At 46.3% G+C, this 11,145-nt stretch overlaps 1 long non-coding RNA gene and 2 other non-coding genes across 3 annotated transcripts; all 3 read right to left on the bottom strand.

The window, feature by feature from the left end:
- Window positions 1–1,248: 1,248 nt before the first annotated feature.
- LOC112938019 (small nucleolar RNA Z247) lies at window positions 1,249–1,387 on the bottom strand. The gene has a single exon (XR_003241067.1). It is a non-coding gene; the product is annotated as a small nucleolar RNA Z247 (small nucleolar RNA).
- Window positions 1,388–3,959: 2,572 nt separating this feature from the next.
- Window positions 3,960–7,819, bottom strand: LOC112937980 (uncharacterized). Its single transcript, XR_003241010.2, has 4 exons — window positions 7,055–7,819; window positions 6,834–6,902; window positions 5,451–5,532; window positions 3,960–4,326 (listed from the first exon to the last, which is right to left on the bottom strand). It is a non-coding gene; the product is annotated as an uncharacterized lncRNA (long non-coding RNA).
- Window positions 7,820–10,690: 2,871 nt separating this feature from the next.
- Window positions 10,691–10,796, bottom strand: LOC112938070 (small nucleolar RNA R71). Its single transcript, XR_003241120.1, has one exon. It is a non-coding gene; the product is annotated as a small nucleolar RNA R71 (small nucleolar RNA).
- Window positions 10,797–11,145: the final 349 nt, after the last annotated feature.

Below are 11,145 nucleotides of genomic sequence, written 5' to 3'. Positions count from 1 at the left end.
CCCAAAATTTAATTGGCATAGATGCATGTGCTAGTAATGTGAGTGCAACCTCAATGAGATGTCTATGTTTTCGTTCAGCTGAACCGTTCTGTTGGTGAGCATAAGGACAGGAAACATGATGAGAGATACCTATCTTAGCAAAGAAGGTGTTGAGTTTTTGATACTCTCCCCCCCAATCTGTTTGAACAGCAAGAATTTTGTGACCAAAAAATCTCTCAACAAGAGTTTGAAACTCCTGAAACTTTTGGAATACTTCCGACTTATGCTTAAGAAGGTAAACCCAAGTAAATTTACTATAATCATCAATAAAACTGACATAAAACTTCTTTCCACCAACAGAAATAGGAGCAGGGCCCCAGACATCAGAAAAAATAAGTTCTAGAGGTTGACTTGACACACTTGAAGACTTAGGATAGGGAAGCTGATGACTCTTGCCCTTTTGACAGGCATCACAAATTGAGTCTTTATTTGCTACGGTAGAACAAGGTAAATTATTCTTGCTAAGAACTCTAGTGACTATGGGCACGGCTGGGTGTCCCAAACGACTATGCCATCGGGAGAAGGAAGGAGTTGTGGCGGCATGGACTTGCTTGGCAGGTGATGTAGGAAGGGAGTAGAGGCGACGGCAGCATCTCCCCTTAAGAATCGTGTTCCTCGTGGCTCGATCCTTTATCAAAAAATAATTGGAATGAACCTCAAGGAAAGCAAAATTATCCATAGCTAAACGATGAGCAGAGATAAGGTTCTTTTTCGCTTGAGGAACATGTAAAATATTTTTGAGATGTAATTCACGAGTAGGGGTATGAATGACAGAATCACCAATGTGCTTAATTTCCATACCTGCACCGCTTGCGGTGTGAATCTTGTCTCCTCCCTTGTACTTCTCCCGAACATCTAACTTGTCGAGTTCGTTGGTGATGTGGTCGGTTGCCCCTGTGTCGAGGTACCAATTGGTGTCGATGCCATATGCAGCTCTTGCAGCCGCACTCCTTTCATCAGGGACATAGGTCTCATCGTACCTATGCCAACACTCTGCAGCGACGTGCCCCCTCTTCAGGCACACTTGGCAGATGGGGCGGTCATTACCACCCCGAGTCTGATTTCCTCCAGTGCCGCGCCCACGTCCTGGAGCAGCAGGATTGCTGCGCCCACGTGTGCCACGGCCGCCGCCGCGACCACGCTGAAAACCACCACGGCCGCGTGCGGCCGCGTTCGCCGAAGCATGAGCTTGCCGAAGAGCTTGCCTGTTCTCAAAGTTAAGAAGCTGAGAGTACACTTCCGCCATTGTGGTCGACTCATTGCGTGCCACAATAGCAGATACAACAGGTTCAAAATCATCATCTAGCCCATTCAGAACATAAGCGACTAAATCTTCCTCATCAAGGGGTTTCCCTGAACTAGCGATTTCATCTGCTAGTGCTTTCATCTTGCCACAATACTCAGATATACTCATGTTACCTTTCTGGGTATTGGTGAGAGTAAGCCGGACGTTGAGCGACCGGGCTTTGGTTTGTGCAGTGAACATGGCGCACACCTGCTGCCATGCCTGCGCCGCCGTGGATGCCGTCGCCACTTGGGTGAGAATGTCTCTTGACAGCGTGGAGAGAAGAAAGCCTAGGACCTATTGGTCCGAGGCAAACCACTCCTGGTAGGCGGGGTTGACGATCTTCTCCGTCGTCTTGTCGCTCGCCGTCTTCTTGATCTCCATGGATGGAGCGGCGGTGGCGCCGGTGATGTGGCCATCAAGACGGGCGCCGCGTATCGCGGCCAGGACTTGCGCCGACCAGAGCGCATAGTTTCCTTTGGTCAGTTTCTCTGAAACTTGAACGCCAAAGAGAGGATTGGTGGAGGCAGTGCTTGACGAGGAACCTGCCATCACGCCGGACTTGCAGATCACGCCGGACTTTGAGGCTCTGATACCATATAAAACTCAGGTGTATGCAGGAAAGCGTCACGGTGGACGCAGGGTTTCGTGTTGATTCACTATACGCAAAAATGCGCTGAGTTTACAGATATATATGCGTGCAGATGTGTTGGTTCGGTGATCCTAATTACAAGGGATTAGAGTCCTATCCTCTATCTATCCGAACCAACATGCATCCGTGCATATCCATACAGAGAATGATAAGATATGATAAGATCTAACACTCAATCTATTTAAGCCATTGTTAGCTAGCAGTAAGAAACACTTCCATATGCACTTCAACCCAACCAGATATCTCATCAACATGGACTTGAACATGGAGCCGCCGGTGGAATTTGGAGCTGAGATTGATCTTAACATGGAGCTGCCTATAGATGATGGCAACGGTAAGTATTTCTATACTCCTTGTTCTTGGCCGTACAACAATGTTCTTTACAATGCTTGCTTGTTTGTTCTTGGCTGGCTGAGATTGCCTTTTCTTTTGACATGACAATATTTCAATGCTTTCATAGGTGCTTTTGAGTTGAACTTTGAAGCACCTCACATTGGCTTTGATCTGAACTTTGAACCACCCCATATTGGATTTGACTTGATCTCGTCAAGACCATTCTCGTGGACTCGGCTGCAGTGAACGCACACTTGCGTGAGCTGCTCCACCTCCATGGCGTCGGCGCTGTTGTCCTCCTGCGCGAGGTGGTCCACGATGCCGTCCGTCATCATGTCGTCCTCCAGCGCAACCTCAGCATCCATGGCGTCCTCCTGCGTGAGGTGGTCCACGATGCTGCCCGTCGTCATGTCGTCCTCCGGCGCAACCTCAGCATCCATGGCGCTGATGGTCACCTCGTCTTCATGTGCGACGGCGGCGTCCTGCAGCTTGGCATCCAAGATGCTGGTGCGCGACGAGCGGCGGTGGCAAGAGGCGAAGCGACGCAATGGCCAGAGGCGAGCAACTAGCAGCACACGGTGGCTATCATGGAGTCTTTCCGCTTCCGTGGCCAGAGTATTAGTACTCCAGGCATTAGTTAATTTTTGCCTTGGGATTTTTCCGCTGGATGGAGACGAAGCAACAGCATTTACTGTTTGCATGCATGCATGAGGGTATTCTGGAGAAATACAAGGGAGAGAGTTGCGGAGAGAGCTAAAACGTCTTTTTTTGCCAGCCAAAGAGGATTAACCCATAACGTCAGTTAATATAGAACTGGAGGGAGTAATGCTTAGCCATGCTTAGTGCTAATAGAACTATAGGGATGGACAATGCTATTAATTGTGGTATATAGACAATTTGCATTATTGGGCATAAAACTTGAGCACTTACACTAAATAATGGTTGATGAAATATGTTGGACTTGGACGGGTGATAGGGCGATGATGGGAGGTTGGTTTCCCTGATGCAAGTTGCCCCGTCTAGGTCATTAAGGATCGAACATTTTGACATCTAATCAAGCACCCTACGTACTTACCACATGCCTTATTTGGGACCGGCTTGTTCTTACTAGTTCTATTGCGATCATTTATACCTCGTTGGAGAGTCGTGAGGTAGGTAGCCTTTGGAGGGCCTCGGGTGCCTAGGTTTGGCCGGGGGTGCCTCCTGTGTGGCGCGCCCACCTTGATCACATCACGCACGCACGTGACTGAGTCGTTAGGAACCCCAACGTGGTATAGGTGGTTGGGGTGGGGCTAGGAAAGGGTATGTAATTAGCTTGAATCACTTGTGTACCGCACTCAACGGGGTGTAGCATTTGATCCTTGTTCATTTCGTGTGGGTCCAGTTGTACACCTCTGATCAGAGTATAATCTATTTGAATAGCCGCGTCCTCGGTTATGGACAATGCTTGATGTGTTAGTCAGTTATGTTAGCATCAAATGTAGATTATTATGGATGGGATTATGTTTGATGGTGGTGTTGGCATGTTGTGCCATGTTGGTATGGACTTTGGTAGTCCATGGTTGATGATGAGAGCTCCGTTTGGGCTCATTTGCTTATACATTCCAGAATTATATACTTGCTATCCATAAATTAAAATGATGCTAGATTTAGTTGTCCTTACTTATTTTACTCATTAATTGCTCAATAAAATTAGCTTTATGCAAATGTTGCACCTAGAGACCTACTATAGGCTAGAAAGTTGTCACGCCCAGAAATTCACTAGTAATTTCCGAACTGATTTGTGCATAAAATCCTCATCCAGGAATCAGCCGAGGTACACAAACTGATAATTTAATATACAGATTAATCAAAATAACTAAAGCAATAAATACTTACATAAGATACACTTAGTCCTCACCATGAAGAAAACTGCAGCGGAAAAATAAAATCTAGCGAAGCTCCGGCTCCACTCCCACAGGCAGCTCAACTGGGGTATAAGCCAAACGTCTTCTCCATCTGGATCCCTCTTCTTCGACTAAGGTTTGATTGATTATTGCAAGGTGAGTACATGGAATACTCCGCAAGCCACACAGCAACTATGCAAGTGCACAAGGATACCAAAGAATGGCATACTATAGGGCTCATTTGCAAAATCAGCATTTAGCAAACATTTGAGAATTGTAAAACAGTAAATTAATTAATCATCAATATTAATCAACACTGAACAGCACACCCATGCTGCACAGGCCCAACCTTACCTGAACAACCATACCCGACTGTACAGATCTATTTCTAATCCAGGAATGCACCATTCCAAAGCAGGAGCTAATCAAATTATTACCAGTTATATCATCATTTATTATGGTGAGAAGTGTGAGACTAATCACGAAAGACATTGTTAGACCCGCCCATGACCGCGGGCACGACTATTCGAATAGTTTTACTCTGTCCAGAGGTGTACCACTGTACCCATAAGACACGATTCCGCACATGTTACCATGCCCCGAAGTACCACCATGGCACTGCAAAACACAACCCAAAGCAGTGCACCGTTCCTGGATCATAATCACCCCCTTATAAAACAAGGCATGGACTCTCCAGTGACCCCCGTGGGCTTATCTCCGCCACTTCTCAGTCTGGTGCTCCACAATGAACCATGCTATACAAAAGATAAAGCCATTGCCCATGCTGGCTTGTGGTTGGCACGATTAATGTTTCACAACCGAAACTCATGAACCGGACATTAATTGTCACGTGCAGAACCGTCAAAACCATGTGCTCACAACCCACCATTGTCAAGTTTTAGTTGGCATATTGATTAATTAACCAATCACGATTAACCATCGTGAGCTATCATTAAATATCCATTATTAAGTAATAGTGAAACATTAGTTATCCCAATCATGTGCTAATGTTTCTAAGCATGGCTAAGCAGTTATATCTAATACATCTAGTTGAACCATTATATAAGTACAATTAGTCCAATTAAAACCAAAGGTATCAAAGAATAGGGTAATCAATGCAAATTAGCCATAACAAAGGAATAGGTTCACCCACCCGGTGACATTCGAAAATAAATGCACAGTTGAAAGAAATAGAGAATTTAAATATAGGATCAATATGTTCAAAGGAATTATGTTTGGGATCTGTGTGACTTGCCTTGCAATAAAGGGTCTTCAATAAGTCTTCTTGAACACTTCCGACACACTCCCGAACCTTCGAAACGACGAAAATGGACAAGCTAACACGCAAAACGAGGAAAAAGACTAATAAACACAAAATAAACAGTACATAAAAGTAAACAAACATGTAGATCATGATTTTAGATGAATTATGAGACTTGAACGGCCTCATTCCGATTTCGTATGAATTAGTTACGAATTTTATAAGATTTAATCCAATTAAACCTATTAAAGAAAAGCCTATTCCAAATTAATTAAACCATTTACAAATGATTTATAACTTAGATAGAAGAATAAAGCAGACTCCGGAAATAGATTAGATCATATTTGGTAGATGACATATGATAAAAAGAACTAATATGCCATTGAAATGAGAGAACGAATTTATATTGATTTTGGATGGCTGAGATTAATCTTGACCGAGTCAACCAAGATCGGATGGCTTGGATTGATCTGGCAAGCGAGCCTCACGAGATACCGATTCAACGAGTCAATTCTACGTGACACGGGATCACCCAAATGATCAACTGAAACCGGCGAACAGAACCGGCGGCTCTGAACTAATGGACTACTCAAAACGGACGAACAAACGAAGCACGGGGAACACCTCGTTCGAACGAACGAGCGAATGATTCAACAACGGCTGCGGTTAAACCGGTGGGCTAGATGCGATTCACGGTAAAGCCCCGGTACGGCAAACGATAGGCCGGTAGGAACCTAGAGTTGCACCTACAGCTAGACAACTTGACTACAGAGCAGCGGGCTAAAGCGGCGGCTAGGTTTAAGTGACACATAGCTGTGACACGTTGGCACTTGGGCGACTTGGCTCGGCTAGGTGGCGGCGGCTCGGCGGAGGCACGCGGCTAGGGTTAGGGAGACCGCATAGCCGGTAGCGACCATGCAAGGCTAGGGTAGCAGCGCTGCGAGCAAAAGCACAACCGACACGGCTGCGGCTGTGGCAAAGCGGCAAATAGCGGTAGCGATAATGATGCACGACAGCGGCGCGGCGGCTGCAGCGGGACAATAGCAGCTGCGGCTAGGTCTAGCCTCTAGGATAGCGGCGCGGCAAGGCGACAAGCAGCTGCAGCTAGGCGGCTCGGTAGCTACAGTAGCGGAACGGCAGCGACTTGGCATGCACGAGCATCGGCCAAACGGCAGCTAGCGGCAAGCGGCAACACACAGCAGCAGTAGCATGGCTGTGGCAGGGAGCGGCACGGTGACGGCTTGGCGACTAGCGCAGCGGCGACGCTAGGGCAGCAGCTAAGCGTTGCACGGCAACGTGGCAGCGACAACGCGGCTACTCGATGACATAAACGAGAGATTAAAACCTAAACCGAGGGAATATGGATAGAAGTCTCACCGAACCAAAGCGATCGGAGAGGGAGAGACGACGACGGTGACCCGGCGGCAACACACGGAGACGACGACGCTAGATAGACAACGGATTAAGTTAGATTGGATTAAGGCCCTAGGAAAAATCTCACCGGTGAACAGCATGGGAGCAACGGTTGCTGGCAAACCACGGCACAATAAAGCAAACGGAGGGCACCGGGAGGTAGAGAAGGCGACGGCGATTCTTACCAACACTTACGCGACGACGGACAGCGAAGGAGATGGCCGGCGACGAGCTCCGAAGGGCGACGAGGTACTGTCCACGATGATGATGGCTTTCCGGCGACGAGCGGCGGCAACGGAGGGGTGGAAGGCCTTCACCTCGCAGCTGCGAACCCAAAGGAGGCGGCGGCGAAGCTTGGCGACGACGGAAGGAGTAGCAGGGCCTCGCCGGAGATCAAAACGCCGCGGCGAGCTTGTTCTTAACGGCGACGAAGGGCTTCCTGTGGTCTTCAGCTTTGGGGAGATGGCTGCCGGGCTTCCTCTTGACCTTGCGGAGCCGAGAGAGGTGGCGACGCTGACCTGCGACGGCCGAGGCGACGGCGCACGGCGGCTGGACCGGCGGCCGGAGGTGGAGAGAAGGGGAGCGCAGGGAGGGCGTTTCCGGCGACGGCGGAAGACGGGACTTGAGGGGATGGGTAGAGGAAGACTAGGGGTCCTTTATATAGGCACGGGAGCTCGGGTCCGGGCCCAAATCGACGGGAAAAACTCGGGAAATTTAGGATTCCCGCCGGAAAAAGGAAAGGTTGATCCGCGAAATTGGAAATGATTTCCATAGAAACTTTTAGGAATTTCTTGGGGAAATTGTAGAGGAGATTGAGGGGATTCTATTCCCGCAACTAATTTGGAAAGAGGAGCAACGGCGAGGTCGGATTTGGTAGGAGCAGGCGGCGGCAACTGTGCATGGGCTGTAGACAGTCGGCTCTGTCTAGAGGTTGAAGAAGGAGCACTGTAGTGAGGGAGGCCAAACAGACTTTTGGCTGGGCTTCTATTACACAGCCCGATTGAAGGAGGGACACAAGCTGACTTTGGAAAAAAAAAGGCCGACCAGAGAGAGGAAGGAAGGATGGCCGAGGACTGAAAGAGAACTTTTCCTATTTCGGCCCCAAAAGGAAAAGGGGATTTTAATTACTTTTCGCAATTAAATTAATCCCTGAAATGATCTTTCAATTGTTAAAAATACTTCCAATGCTCAAATAATTCCAAGAAAAATCTTGAAAACAATTGGGCACTCAAAGTATTTAATAAAATTGAAAAAGCTCATTTAATGATTAATTTAATGTGTGAATCATTACTGAAATATTCTTTGTATTATTAAAATTAGGAATTGAGCTCTAAAAAATCCGAGAAAATTTCAGAGAGTATAATTAATCATGGATAATTTAATACAAATTAAATCCAGCCATGCTTTATATTTAGGAAATTTTATTTCCCACATTTAACTTCACTTGTAAATTAATGAACATTTAATATAAATTCTATTAATAATTTATTAAATAATTTGTAAATCCTGAAACGGAAATTCAGGCTGTGACAAAAGCTTGCATACTTCTCTCTCCCTTATGTATATATAATTTTGGGTAAGACTTGCGAGTACAATCTTGTACTTAACCCGGCGCCGCTGTTTCAGGTGAGGATACCGGTTATGAGTTATGCTTCTTGTGTGGTCATTGCTCTGCCGAGGGTGGCATGGGTGATGAGTGATCTCTTGTAGCTTGGCTCTTGCCCGGTTGGTTTGCCCTAGTGGGGTTGTGGCACCACCGGTTTTATCTTTTGCTTATGAACTCTATTTGAGACTTCCGCTGCTATATTTATGTGTTGTATGTTGGGACCTTGGACCCTATTATGTGTCATGTACCTCGCTGCACTTTAACTCTATTATGGTACTTGCTATGTTTATTAATTGCTTGTGATGAAAGTGTGAGGCTAGTCGCATTCCTGGGGACTAGCTAAGCATGAGTAACGGGTTTTGATCGCTTGAGATAATTAGGGATAGCGCTTTTGGATTGAGTCACTGGGGTATGTTTTTGGTCACCGCCTTTGTGTGGTAAGGCAAGCATATGACGGGGTGGACTAGCAAGCTATCTTATGATTATCTCTTGTGTTCACTACTCGGCATTCTGATTATTATATTACAAGATGTCAACCGTGATCATGGACACATTGAGGACGAGTGGCTATTTATGCGTGTATGGATCCCACACCTCCAATAGTATGTGGTGGTCGCGTTGGGCATTAGCTAGTATAATACTCGGGGTGTCCACACCGGAAGTCTTCGGAAGAGTTCGGGTATGGCTCTAGTAGCTCTCCTCTTCTCTTTTGTAAGCTTTGTACTTTATTCAGAATACTCTTCTTTATACTTTTCTGGTATTGAAATACTTTCCGAGTATAAGAATGCCAACTTTACTATATGTTCATGTTATACTGATTATACTGCTAGTTTATCTGGTAGATGCATAGGTACGGGTATAATGTTTGCTATTGCAATTACTCTATGTCATGACGATGATATTAGAGTAGTATCTGGTAGTTTAGGTGTGGTGTCTAGATTATTGGGTATCATTATTTGGGGTTATATGCTGCGGATAAGAGGTGAGCCGCTGATGGTGACAGCTCAGTACGGGTATTCCTCCTTGCGTGTATATAGTCCTAAGTTAATTTCCTGGAGAGGGTACTTCTCCGTATTTAGCCCCGGTTGTATGGTCATGACGGGCTATCATATGGAACTCGGCTGCCAGGGGTGGCTTCTCGAAGTACCATAAGGGCATCGGAAAGATGGTATTAGCTAGTTAATCATATAACTGGAATGTATATACTATGTATACTAGAAGTATAGGAATAGATTCTTTCTATTTTCTTTCCACTTAACTTAGATAATTTAGTATGAGAATGAGTAGTCCTATGCTTGTGTGTCACTCTACCCTATGGATTATTATAACTCCTGCTTAGACTATGATTATTACAAGTAACATATAAACTATTAGTACGGTTCTCTCTACTATGATCTTCCCACGGGATTAAATAAATACGATACCCTTGGAATACTCTTGGGTGAAATGCTACAACGGTATATCCGTGCGCTTGCGGATGAACTCTGTAACCATAATATAGCAGGAGTATTTCTGGCGCCATTGCTGGGAATTATATTTCTAGTAATGTCGTTAAGAAATACCAACAAGCATTTCTGGCGCTGTTGCCATGGAAGATTTATAATAGAGATTACCAATACTAATAATTTATATTTACCTCTGTATAATCACTGTCCTTTGCAGGCTAACCTTGATTGTTTTCACTATTGTTGTGGAAACAGGGTAGTGTATGATTGGTTTCAACTTGCCGGAAAACTTTAAAGAAAATCCAGAAGCTTTCTTTCGGAGCGTCAAACCACGAGTCGTCGCTCCGCAGAAAACTCTCCCGACAAAGAAACCAGCCATACCAGTGCCACCGACCTTCTATACTATGGCTGACAAGACCCTTCATGAATTCGCTGCTCCCTCTGCTGACAACGTGGCCAATGGGCCACAGATCAACATGGGAGACGTGGATTTCAATTTGAAGTCCAGCCTCATCACGATGGCGTAGGCTAGCCCGTTCTATGGCAAGCCTAACGAGGATGCTAATGCTCATTTACAATAGTTCCTGGAGATCTGCAGCACGTACACCATGAAGTGAGTCAGTCCTGACGCCGTCAGGCTGCGGCTGTTTCCGTTTTCTCTCCTTAGGAAAGCGAAGTAGTGGTTCTACGCCAATCGTGCTACAATCAACACCTAGGACAAATGCTCTACGGCATTCTTGTCAAAGTTATTCCCGATAGGCAAGACCAATGCCCTTCGCGGAAGGATTTCAAGTTCCAGCAGACGATGGATGAGTCCATTCCTGAGGCGTGGCAACGACTTCAGGAATATGTGGCCGCCTGTCCTCATCATGGGATGGATGACTGGCTGATTCTACAGAACTTTTACAATGGACTCACTCCCACGTCTCGCAACCACTTGGACGCGGCAGCTGGAGGGGCCTTTTTCTTTAAGACGGTTCGAGGAGCCATTGATTTAATAGAGAAGTTGGTCTCCAATATAGGTTGGAGCGAGGAAGGACCCTAGACCCGTCAGCGAGGCATGCACACCGTCAAGGAGACGGAAATGCTTGGCCTTGACGGAAATGCTTGCTGCCAAGCTGGACCTCCTCATGAAACGTCTGGACGACCACGACAAGAGGCCACAAGGCACCGTCAAGGCCTTGGACTCACACGTTATGTGTGAGGTCTACGGCAGCACGGGTCA

Source organism: Oryza sativa, chromosome 2 (assembly GCF_034140825.1).
Source record: "Oryza sativa Japonica Group chromosome 2, ASM3414082v1".
Taxonomy (NCBI): Eukaryota; Viridiplantae; Streptophyta; class Magnoliopsida; order Poales; family Poaceae; genus Oryza; species Oryza sativa.
This window is presented reverse-complemented; position numbering and strand designations above follow the sequence as displayed.